The following is a 12,986-nucleotide window of genomic DNA, read 5'->3' as shown; positions in this document are numbered from 1 at the left end:
CTTACTTTCAAGGTGGCTAAAACGATTAGCAACACCAGCGCTTCCAGGTTCCCAGAATGACCCCCTCCCCCCTACTCCGCCCGTCATTATTACATTATTTTTTTCTTCTAAATTCTCTAGCACCTTTTCCCTTAAAAATAAAATGCAAGAAGCATCGGTTTTCTCAAAGAGCAATGAATTTCAAACATTTCTTTATGTCTAGAAACACTAGGAAACCTTGAAAAATATTCCCTGTCCTTGCCCCCGGAAATTCTGATTCACGAAGTCTAGCTTGGGTCCTTGGAATATGCACCTCCTACCGACGTTCCAGGAGTTATTATGGACTAGTCTTTTGAAATACTGTCTTAGAAGGGCCAAAAGTGTGGGACAAGATAGATTATTGCGAAAACCAAGAGCTCGGAGTCCTTCACTCAGATGCTCCAGAGTTGATGTGCAGGAAATGCCCACGGAAGGATCTCAAGCTTCAGGAACAAGAACGGTAGACAGAGTTCTCTTGTGTGTAACCTGGCGCACTCCAAAGCATGGACGGATGGTCTGGAGGTATTGGCTTGGCTGTGCCCAACTTCATCTTCGGCCAGGCTCCTTGCCCTTGGTCTGCAATGGCATCTGAGCAGAATCTGTCTTCTTGCAAGGTCTTCTTCATTCTGCATAATGCCTGCCTTCAAACTCAGTAAAATTTCTGCTTTACTATGCCACCTCTCGAATTTCTGTTCAGTTTTTGTTGAATTTGATATCAATGGTTACCATTATTTAGTGCCTACTAAATCCTTATAATAGTTGGTTTTTTCTTACTTTGGTAGACATTCATTATATTCACATAATGAGAAGGTCACTTTTCTAGGTGTTGTGGATGCAAGATAAATAAGGAATTTCATAAAAACACTTATATAAATAAACAATGTTCAACAGTTTGCATTGCTGAGGAGACTTAAGTTTATTTTTTCAAAGGCAAACTCCTATGATTGCTAAGTGTTATTAATTCAGGGGAACCAAAGGAGTGGGCGTATAATGCAAATATTACATTTGTGAAGATGTTTGTGGCTTGGGGATTTTTAAAGTTCTGCAAAACTGCATCAGCTCGTTATTTTAATTTAAATTCTATTTTAATCTAAAATCCAAATAGGTTATAATATCATTGTTAACCAATGTACGCAATAGAGTTGAATGTTGTTACATAAGCTGTCTAAATAGTGTCAGCAAATATGAACATGTATTTTCAGTCTTAAATTGATGAATTTGGCTCATGAAAAGGCTGAACTTGTACTTTAGGTTGTTTACTAGCTTGGGTTGATCACCAAAGCAAACAATTTTTGCTGTGAGGGAGAACAGCTCCACCTTACTTTACTTGTGAGCTTTTTAGATCCCTGTATTTTTTTAAATTGCTGTGGCAATTTTTTAAATATATGTGTGTATATATAAATTTGGAGGGATTAGATGGGAGGCACACAAACAAGGCCATTTTGTATCTTTTAGCATAGTTCAACATGAATAAAATGAAGATGACTTCGTATTATAATATTATGAAATGAGACTTTTATGAGTTTATAAGTCACCAGTCATAATACTAAGACCACCAATTTCAGGGTGTTTGCAACCTAGTCTTGGCAAAAGGAGAAATGGGAAAGTACACTTGGTCTTCTTAGGGATGCTTACAGATTCACTCAGTCTGCCACTATTGACAGAACCTCCGTTGTGTGTAAGGTTTGTGGCCATGATAGTGAATCCGAGGTGAGAAGTGGAGGGACTTGGAAAGCCCCAGCTCCCCACACTCTATAGCTCTTTGGGTCAGGTCGGGGGACTAAGGTGAGGCTTTACTTAAGTCAAAAGAGGAAATGATAAAGTGATTAAGTAAAAAATAATACAGGCAACATACAGAAAATGCAAAAATCTTGAAGGTTATATGGGAAAGAGGAAAAATTGAGAAACATTGAACTGGTAGTAGGTGGAAAATAGGGGAAAATCATTTGGGGAGATTATCTTGAACAAGGCAGAATCTTTGGAGTTTGGATTCTTTCATGTAATTCTACCAAAGCCCTCTCCAGCTTCCCCTCCTTGCCCAGTTACAACTGAGAAAATAGCCAAGACGTTAAAGAAGGAAAGAGCCCAGATTAAAGGGCTCTGCATAGGAGCTATGGCATTTAAATAGGTCTCTCATAGGCCAGAGGCTATTTTCAGTTGCTTTCAAAACGCCCTAGTGACTGGCAGAGTATTGGAAGGTGCTGACAAATTAGGTTAGTGGAATCACTATCACATGCAATTAAGGAGGTCAGGCAAGGAAGTGGCTCACCATAAAATACAATTCTCTTTAAGATTGTGTGGATGATGACAATTAGCCCAAATCATAGATTAGTTTCACTGATAAATCTCCATGCATTAACAATACCTCAAAGGAAACAAACACTAAAGCCATCAAAAAGTGAAGCCTACCTCAAAAAATGTTAAGAATTGGTTGTGAGGAATACCTTCTTGTAGAATACAAGAAGAAGTAATTGTCAAGATGATGATATGTACTAAATCCTTATTCCCCCGTCCCCCCCACACACACATTTGAGACAAACTGACAAGCTCAGTCCTAGTATCATCGACTGTTCATGAAAAGCTGGATAAATGAAAGACACTGTGGGGAAGGGAACCATGAGTAAGATGGGCTTCATCCCTTTCAAAAGTGGCTTTATAATCAAGTCAAGGGAAACTGCAAGCTTGCAAAACAATCTCAAAACAGACAGTAAGTAGTAAGGGTGTTCAGAGAAGGGAATGCTGACCCCTATTGAGATGGAGAAGAGAGGAGATGGAGAAGAGAGTTTTCCAAAGGGCAGTGCAATTTGAGCTAAGCCTTAAACAGCGTGTGGAAGAGTTGTGGGTGAGAGTGATGATTGTGGGAGAGAGAGGGTTTTCCTGCACAAGGAACCAGGATTTTCATCAGGTGCCTCAGTGGAACTGTCCAGAGATGTACATTTAGATTTATTATTATTTCAAGGGGAAAAATGACAAAAGGGATATACTGGTAGCCTGTATAATGATGGAGCACTTTAACAGTGTCTTATTCAGGAATGTGGGCCTTCCTAGATCTGTGATCTTCCCTAAATGTTTACCTGGACTACTGGCAATGTAAGGGTGTTCACCAATTGCATCTTATCTTAGAAAATGGGAAAAAAAGACAAATCTGCTCAGGAAGTTTTTCTACAAAGGTGGGGCTTTGTAGTGCCTTTGGAAGATCTGAATAGCCTAGTGCAAGCTATGTTCATGATTGGAAGTTTTCTCAATGGGATGGGCAAATAATGCCTGCAAGCAAAAGGAATGCTATTCTTAGCTAATTTATACAAGTCAAGCTCCTTGAAGGAAGGCATCTTTGTTATATGATTAACCTGAGCCTCCCATCAAGAGCTGGGTCATAATTTATTTCTGAGCAATGCTTGCAGAATTAAATTGAAGATAAACAGAACATCTCAACAGACATTTGTGAGCTCCTCATAGGTTCCAGACACTGTATTTGAGGGTGACTTTTGGCCCTGGGCATGCCTTCTCTTGGAAAGCATATAATTTGATAAACATATTCAGTTATCCCAATTTCCCATGTTAAATATAATTTTGGAATGATTTATATAACTTTTCTAATTATGAGTGTTTCAGAATGAGTTATTTAGTTCTTGTGGTTTAACCGTTATGTTTTTATATAACTATGAATTGAATTCTAGTTGACCAGTTGATTTAAGCTACATTTTAAAGACATCCCATAAAACAATTGCTAATTTATATTTTGTGGTTTCTTTTTATATTTTAAATGCATTTATAGTTGACCCTTGAACAACGAAGGAGTTAGGGGAAACTGATGCCCCATGCAGTTGAAAATCCACATATAACTTTTGACTCCCCCAGAACTTAACTACTAACAGCTTGCTGTTGACCAGAAGCCTTAGGAATAACATGAACATATTTTGTTTATATTATACACCATATTCTTACAATAAAATAAGCTAGCAAAAAGGAAATGTTATTAAGAAAATCATAAGGAAGAAAAAATATATTTACTATTCATCTGCACAGAGGGAAGTAAAACTCAGTGGAAATCAACCAGGAGGGAGGGGGAAGGAGGGGAGGGGCAAAAACCTACCTAATGGGTATAATGAACATTATTTGGGTGACAGGCACACCTATAGCCGGGGCTCAAGCATTGCAAAAGCAAACCATGTAACCTAAAACATTTGTACCCCCTTAAAATTTTGAAATAAAAAAGTCATCTACTTTTAGAAGATAATGTTGCCAAAAATGTCAACACTTTGCCAAAAATATTAGTGAATAAGTCATGAGTAGAAAGACAAGCTACCCTGACAGGGAAAAAATAACCCAACACACTAAAAACCAAGGTTGCAGTAAAGGAAAGTTAAATGTCTGGTTTACTGCTACCATCGAGGCTGAGACACCCACCTAGAGCACTGGAGTTAAGCTAAGTGGCAGGTATCTCTCTGGGAGTGGAGGGAAATAACTCTACCTGGTCTGCGTGCAAAGCTTACCCAGCACCGTCAAGTGCAGGTGGAGCAGAAACATGGTAGGGATATCTTTATTAAATCACCCACAAACAAGACTGTGGAGAATACCTTCCAACAACTAACATGCACAGAATTGGTACTTTTAGTGTTTGTTTAGGATTGAAGATAAATAGTTCCCAAGTTCTTATGCGATAGAATTTGGTCTTCTTTAAAAGTCATGAGACTGGCTGTAAACCAGAAGACATGAACTTTAATATCTGCATGTGTAAGACAGAAACAATTTTGCATTTTAAGAGATTTAGAGCAAAGTATGAATTTTTATATTTGATTTTGTGTGAGAGAAACCATTAAAGCCATGGAGCTAGTTTTTTACCAGGGTCTCTGCTTGTTTCCACATAAGAAGGTTCTATCTATGTGTTGAGAGATTGTCCATGTGCCTGCTGTATTTGTGACTTAGAATTTACAGTATTGTGAAGACTTACTCCTTCAAAATGAATATGTATTTTAAAACTTTCTGAAATGTGAGTAATTATAGCTGTCATTTATTGTATACTTACTGTGTTCCAGTAACACATGCTTCATGTTTAACATGCTATCTTTAATCCTCAAACAACCTCATGGGCTGCATACTATGATTATTCTTATTTTTGAAGGGAGAGAATGGAGGCCTAGCTAGTGTAGGTAACTTTCCAAGGTCATGTAGCTAGTCAGTCGAAGGGCTGGGACATGCATGAGTATGTAGAGACCAGCAGCCAGATACACAGTCTCCCCAGCCCTGCAGAACAGACAGAGTCAGCATAGCCACGGCGGGGCATCAGTACACCTTCAATGGGAAGCTCCATGTGGACCATTCTAGCCTTCTATCCATTCTCTGATGTCCTGATTCCCAAACTCATTGATCCACATTCAATCATTTCAGTGTCACAAAATTGCTTGATAGAAATCCTAATCAATGCTTTCCCTCTCCAGCTTCCTCTGTGCCTTGTGGAATTTACAAGCTATTACTTGATGTCTTGAGATCCTCAGACTTTTCCAGGAACACTCCTCCCCCAAGAGAAAGCTTCCTTCTCTCCTCTCAACACACATACCCATGGGGGTCTGGTAGTCTGTGCCTCTTCCACATTCACTTACTGACATTGTGCTAAGTGCCTCTTCAACCAGCTCTCCTCCATGAAGCTCTTGTTCCAACAACCATCTAACATCCAGACCATTCACTCATTTGAGCATGCTCGTTGAGGCCTTGTGATCTCTGCAGGTGACCTGGCTTCACCCTGTCCTGCCATCCCTGATGCATTACCCAGATTGCACCCCTTTGTCATGGCTCTCCCTTCTGTTCTCTGGCAGCCTCTAGCTCCACTTCCCTTCAAACCTGTCTGCTCCCCACACCGCTTGGCAGCCAGGAGCTGCTACATAACATTGTTGAAACCATCAACTCAGAAATGCTCTTCTCTGATCATCACCGACTCTCTGACCACTGCTCTAACTCCCTCACTCCCCTTAAATCTTGCCTTTGACTTGATTGTGACTTAGCTGTGATCTTTGAACCTCCTGTTTTTTTTTTCTGGTCCCTCAACCCTTCTCCTTACCTCATTGCTCTTGGTCCCAAGTCAGGACCTTCATGCAATCATTCAGCCAGGAGAAATTTCTATTTCTCACCAGATGACTCTGTTAATAGCAGCTTGATCAATTCCAACCTTAAGTTCTTACGGTCATCCTTTTTTTTTTTTTTTTTTTTGTTCTTGCTCCAAAACTAGAAAAGTCACATAACTAACTACATTGGCTTCATAAAAACTTTGGACTTCTCCCCCAACCCGCCACTGCCCTGCAACTTCCTCTGGGTTTTACAGCTGCTTAGACGTTGTGGGTCGACTCCTATTCCATTTCATCCAAGTGGCTGTCTCCTAAAGATTTCCCAGTTCTCCAGCATTCACCTCTCTCCCTCCTCTTCAATCCCGACATGATTTCTCTTCTGCTTTTCTAGATGAGTAAGCTCCCTTGATGTCCCTGAACTGCTCAAAGCAAGTTCTTTTATCTATAAGGAAGAAAATATTTAAAGATTTCTCTAAATATTGGCTAGGGCATGAGGAAGAAGACACTCTTAAAAAACTCTTGGTAGGAGCATGGAGTAGTGTGACTTTTTTTGGAGGGAAGTCTGGAAATGGCTATCAAAACTGAAAATGCACACACCCACTGACCCAGCAATTTGCCTTCACTTCTAAGAATTCATTTAAGAAAAAAACAAGACCACAAAGATGTGTGTACAGGGATGTTTACTGCAGCTTTCTTGAGGTGGTAAAAATCTCGAGATAATTTAACTGTTCGCCTTATGGAGGAATGACTGAATTGTGGAGAAATAAAAGTGTAATTTTCTGCCGCTATCAAAAAGAGTGAGGAAGAATCCACGTGCACTGACGTGGAAAGATATCCGTAATGCATAATGAAATGAAAAAATCGAGTTGGAGAACAGTAGTCATAGTAAGGTCCAGTTTTTATAAACACACATACGAATTTGGAAAGGCAAAGCAATCAATCCCTCACCCCCAAATCTGGACTGGAGCAATAGAGTGGCCATAGGCACAGGAGGTGGTTGATCTCCATAGATGACTGTGATTTGAATTTCTTTATTAAGCAGACATTATTAATAGCTTTACCATTTAAAGATATAAAGAGAAAATAAGATAAAAGACTGTACACAAACACCCTTCATTACATTTGCCATTGTGTTATGAGCTTACCACAATGAAGATGCCTTCTTTCTAAGAGCCAGGATTCATTTCTGTTCTCTCTCTCTTTTTTTTTTTTGGAAGGTGGAAGGGGCAAAGGAGGAGAGGGAGGAGAGAGAGGGGGGAGAGAGAGGCAGAGAGGATTTCTGTTCTCTTTAAATCAGAAATTTCAGGCCACCAAGAGACCTCGTTGGAGAACACCCAAAGGAACGTGCCCTTTCCTCTTCACTCCAAACACTATTACCAACGTTTCTATATTTTCACTTTGGTTGCAGCCCATTATTTTTAGCCTTTTCTTCCCTTTTTTCTCCAGATGGCTGAGCAGACCCAGGCCTTCCACGTTGGTGGTGGGGTAGGGGGAACAGATGAAAGGGCTTTGCTTGTGGTTGATTAATTGTTTCATAACCCTGTTTACGACCTCTGTTTGAGCAGGAATGCTTGGCCTTGGTGAGGTCCTGTCAAAATTTCTTTGTCTGATATGAACTAGGTTCACTGGGCAGGTCTCATTCAGATATTTAATAGCAAAATTAAACAGGAAACCAGCATATTTTTTTGAGGGACACAAGGATACATCATATGGGAACATTGTAAGCATTAGGCTCACTTTTTTGCTGCACTATGGGAAATATATTTTTTTGTGGGAAAGGTACCTATAAATTTTGGTGTGACTTACATTGAAAATGACTATTGTCAATTGTGGTTTATTATTTACATTTTTCCCAGGTGCAGGGAGCAAAATTTCTAAATGTGTGGCTACAAAGAGAATCTAAACCCTCATCCTGTCTTCTAGAACACCCATGCACCTTCTTCCTGCCCAAATGATCCTCAGGAAGAACTCTTGTCCAGGATTAACTAGATCCAGGTCTCATCTCACCCCTTCTAGCTGGGACCCAACTCCATCAATTATCCCATGAGATTTTTTTCTTCCTATATCTGCATTCTCTTCCTCTCTCTTTGAGCTTTCCTCAGGGTAAGTCATGCTCAATTCTCTTCCACATTAAAAAAAACAAAGGAAGTGGGATTGCAAAGCCACCAGCCAGGCATGTGGGCTGTCCTGGACTGACATGGGACTCCGGGTCCCCCACTCCACCCCACCCATGCTGCTCCCTGGGGCCGTAGACTCCCCAGAAAAGTTGTGGAATCATGTCAAATATGGAGAAACACTTACTTAACTTGAAATTTGCTGCAAAAGAACTTAATAGGAATGCCAAGAAACGTGATAAAGAAGAAAAGGCTGAGAAGGCCAAGATTAAAAAAGCCATTCGGCAAGGCAATACAGAAGTTGCAAGAATACACGCTGAAAATGCAATCCACCAGAAAAACCAAGCAATCAGTTTCTTGAGAGTGAGTGCTAGGGTTGATGCCGTGGCAGCCAGAGCTCAAAGTGCAGCAACAATGGGCAAGGTAACAAAGTCCATGGCAGGTGTAATTATATTTATGGATGCTACCTTGAGAAGATTTCTGCCTTGATGGACAAACTCAAACACCGATTTGAAACGCTGGATGTTCAAACACAACAAATGGAAGATACAATAAGCAGCACTACAACCCTAACAACACCACAAAACCAAGTGGATATGCTACTTCCAGAAATGGCAGATTCAATAGGGCCTTGATCTCAGTATGGAACTACCCCCAGGGTCAGACAGATTCTGTTGGCACCAGTGTTGCTTCGATGGAACAGGATGAACTTTCACAGAGACTTGCTGATCTGTGTGATCAAGTGTAATTTAAAGAACTGGTGCTTCTGTTTGCTTCGCTTCCTCCTGAAACATTATTTGTGTGTACATATACATAAGATGCACTCCAGTTACACTGAAACACTATTCAATCCCAGAATGTTTAAACACTGTCACTGTATGATGCTTTCTTTTGCCTTGCTGTACTTTCCAATACGTTAAGAAATTCCAGGGAGTTTCCACCTTTTTTTTTTTTTTTTTTTTTTTTTTGAGACAGAGTCTCTCTGTGTTGCCCAGGCTAGAGTGAGTGCCGTGGCATCAGCCTAGCTCACAGCAACCTCAAACTCCTGAGCTCAAGGGATCCTCCTGTCTCAGCCTCCCGAGTAGCTGGGACTACAGGCATGCACCACCATGCCCGGCTAATTTTTTCTATATATATTTTTAGCTGTCCATATAATTTCTTTCTATTTTTAGTAGAGATGGGGTCTCGCTCTTGCTCAGGCTGGTCTCGAACTCCTGAGCTCAAACGATCCGCCCACCTTGGCCTCCCAGAGTGCTAGGATTACAGGCGTGAGCCACCGCGCCTGGCCTAGGGGAGTTTCCACCTTGACAGATCTTATAGTTCTGTATATTAAGTGTAAAAGTGTGAGAGACATGTTTTTATAGATGTCTTTGACAGAGCTAGCTTAGCCTCTTATATATTAAGCACCTTCCTCAAAAGTTAGATCAAAACTTAAGCACCATAGTACTCCACAGTATAGGATAAAGATTTTGGGATTTTTAAAATTCAAAGTAGTTTTTAATCTATCTGCAGTGACATGTGATACATTAAAATAAAAACAGGGAAAACATGTTTACTTAATATGTTGACATAGCCAAAAACACCTCATTTAGTGTCATCCAATGGACATGCCATTTTTTGTGTTTTATGTTTTTGTTATCCTGGCAGAAATCAGATGACTTTTGATCTATGTTCATCAGCTTTCAAATTTAAATTATTGTTAGAATTTTTACCCAGTAATTTAATGACTATTTGGATTCTTTCAAATTTTTTTTTTTTTTTTTTGAAACAGAGTCTTGCTCTATTGCCCATGTAGAGTGCGGTGGTGTCAGCTTAGCTCACAGCAACCTCAAACTCCTGGGCTCAAGTGATCCTTCTGCCTCAGCCTCTCAAGTAGCTGGGACTACAGGCATGCGCCACCATGCCCGGCTAATTTTTTCCTATATATTTTTAGTTGTCCAGCTAATTTCTTTCTATTTTTAGTAGAGACGGGGTCTCACTCTTGCTTAGGCTGGTCTTGGGATTCTTTCAATTTTTAAAAATGTTTTATTGATAATTTTTCTATATAACTAAAAAATGCTGCAACATTAAATTACAGAAATTAAGTTTTGTTCAGTTTTAAAATTGTCGGCCGGGCGCGGAGGCTCACGCCTGTAATCCTAGCACTCTGGGAGGCCGAGGTGGGCGGATCATTTGAGCTCAGGAGTTCGAGACCAGCCTGAGCAAGAGCGAGACCCCATCTCTACTAAAAATAGAAAGAAATTATATGGACAGCTAAAAAAATATATATATAGAAAAAATTAGCCGGGCATGGTGGTGCATGCCTGTAGTCCCAGCTACTCGAGAGGCTGAGACAGCAGGATCGCTTGAGCTCAGGAGTTTGAGGTTGCTGTGAGCTAGGCTGACGCCACGGCACTCACTCTAGCCTGGGCAACAGAGTGAGACTCTGTCTCAAAAAAAAAAAAAAAAAAAAAAAAAAAAAAAAATTGTCTTTACTAAATATCATTGTTGTTAAGATTCCCAGAAAAATTTAACTTTTCATACTTTCAAATGAAATTCTGAAACAAACTTTTGGTGATTCTCTTGTTTCTACTCAACTTTTGTTATTCTATATTTGAAAAGAAGTTACTTTGCATAGTATTATTATTTATATTTTTTTATCATTTATATCTTTCCATATGATTGTTGATTGGTTTCTGAGAATCATGGCCTATGTTGGTTTTAAAGAAATCAACCAATAAAATAAGAAAGAGAACAAAATTGAACCAACTCAAGTTACAACTACTCTAAGTCCTGGTTAAATGTGTTCATTCTTTTATCTTAAAACAGCAACTCTTTAATAAGTGGAAGAAACGAAGTGGATATAAATAAGTTAAAATGTTTTACTCAGCCATGCAAGTAACTTTCAGCCCAGTGGAAGTTGGGAGCATGACATGGGGGACTGCAGGACACCAAAGGTTGTGAAGAACATACTCTGGAAGGCCAAGATCCTTGGGGGAAAGCGTCTGATGACCAGCTGTACTACTTCTCATCTCCCCAGGAATTATCTATATTTTACCCAATTAAAATGAACAAATTAGCATGAGCCTGTAATTTTCTGATATAACACTCTCTAACTTGGAGCAATGACCAACTTATATTTGAGCAAGTATACTAGTAAACTAGGTCAAGTAAGTTAGATGTTTTTCCTTACTTAAAAATTGATCCATGAAAGAATTCCAATATTTCATAAAGTTCTATTGAAGAGCAGATCTATTCAGAAAATCTTTCCATTGTGAGTCATGAAGACATTCAAAGTACAATTATGGAGAGACTTTTTGCTAAGTATTCACTACTCATAAATTATGTTTCCTATCACATATGAGAGTGTGGATGAGTGAAGACTTTTTTCACTGGTTAGTGAAATGAGAAATTACTGTTTCATTAAATTTGGGTTAAACCTATTTAACAAAGGTCTTGGTACTTGACTGTATGATTGTGACCTCGGTGTGAGAATCTTCCATTTTGTTTAGAATTGACACTTTGTCCTTTCTACTTGAAGGGTAAGTTTGTCTGTTTGTATTGGAACATCCTGGGGGGCCATAGAAGGGATTATTACAGACTAAAAAATACCTATGACATTTTCCATTGGTGGAAATTTTGTATCTTTTGTTCTTTTGACTTTAATAAAAATTGTTAAATTGTGAATAATGCTTACTTAAATCTAGAAATATAAATGATTCTGATTAAAAAAAAAAAAAAGAAACAAAACGATGACAAACACAAACCCCAAACCATCCCTTTGGCCAAATCTTTCCTATTATCAGTGGCCCTAACTTGCTCATCCTTTTTATTGATGAAGTCCTTGAGAGAGTAGCCTCTGCTGGCTGCTGGCACTTCACCTGTCATCCACTCTGCATTCTGGCTTTCTCCTTCTCCTTCCTACTGGAACAAACGTCTCAAAAGCCATCAAATGATCTCCTAGCTGCCAATTTGAACGCCTTGTCTCAACCAGCCTTGCAGCATTTTATGCTACAGACATGCCTTCCTTTATACTTTCCTGGCTTTTGCTACTTTGCTCTCTCTTTTCCACTCTTTCTTGCTGTCTGTGGTTGGCTCCTCTGCTGCTCACCCCTGAAAACTGGCGTCCCTTGGCAGATTCTCCCCAGCTGCTTTGTCTTACGGTATCCTCCTTGTCTGTGTAATGTCACTCATTCCCAGGGTTTCATCTGTCATATATGAGGATGACCAGCAAATCTGTACTTCCAACCCACACTTCTGACTTGCATATACAGTTTATAGTTGCAGGAGCTTACAGTTTTTCTCCAACTGAGGGGGGTGGGGCAGGTCTCAAAAAATCCAACACATCCTAAGAGAACTCATAACCCACCAATGTATCTTGGTCTTGTTCCACCACCAAACATTTTATCTTCACCCACCAACGAGATTACTCAGAGCCATCTATGAGTTTTCCTTTCTCTCCTGCTGCTCCCAGCACATCCTGGGATTATATCTCCTGAATGACTCAGAATCATCACCACCACCACCCTCCTTTATTCTAAGAACTACTCCCCTGGTCCTGTTCCTCTTAACTGGAATAGGAACAAAAAGTTAATACCAATAATGACCAAAACGTAATTCTGATGTGTCAGAAGCACTTGTCAGTCCACAGAACTTTCTGCTGCTGGAACTTAGACCAGCTTCATGGAAAAGTCGCTGAAGCGCAGGTGGTGGGGTACAAATTGATGGATATTCTCCACCTTCTCTGTGAAATGAGAACTCAAAATAAAAATTAAGTGGTATCTTGGAAAATCAAAGTGATGATTCCTTCACACCT

The 12,986-nt window shown here is 39.8% G+C and overlaps 1 pseudogene; it reads left to right on the top strand.

The window, feature by feature from the left end:
• The first annotated feature begins 8,353 nt into the window (after positions 1-8,353).
• On the top strand, positions 8,354-8,939 carry LOC138386823 (charged multivesicular body protein 1B2-like; annotated as a pseudogene).
• Positions 8,940-12,986: the final 4,047 nt, after the last annotated feature.

The sequence above is a fragment of the Eulemur rufifrons genome, chromosome 7 (assembly GCF_041146395.1).
Source record: "Eulemur rufifrons isolate Redbay chromosome 7, OSU_ERuf_1, whole genome shotgun sequence".
Lineage (NCBI taxonomy): Eukaryota > Metazoa > Chordata > Mammalia > Primates > Lemuridae > Eulemur > Eulemur rufifrons.
The sequence above is the reverse complement of the archived record's forward strand: the minus strand, read 5'-3'. Positions and strand labels throughout refer to the sequence as shown.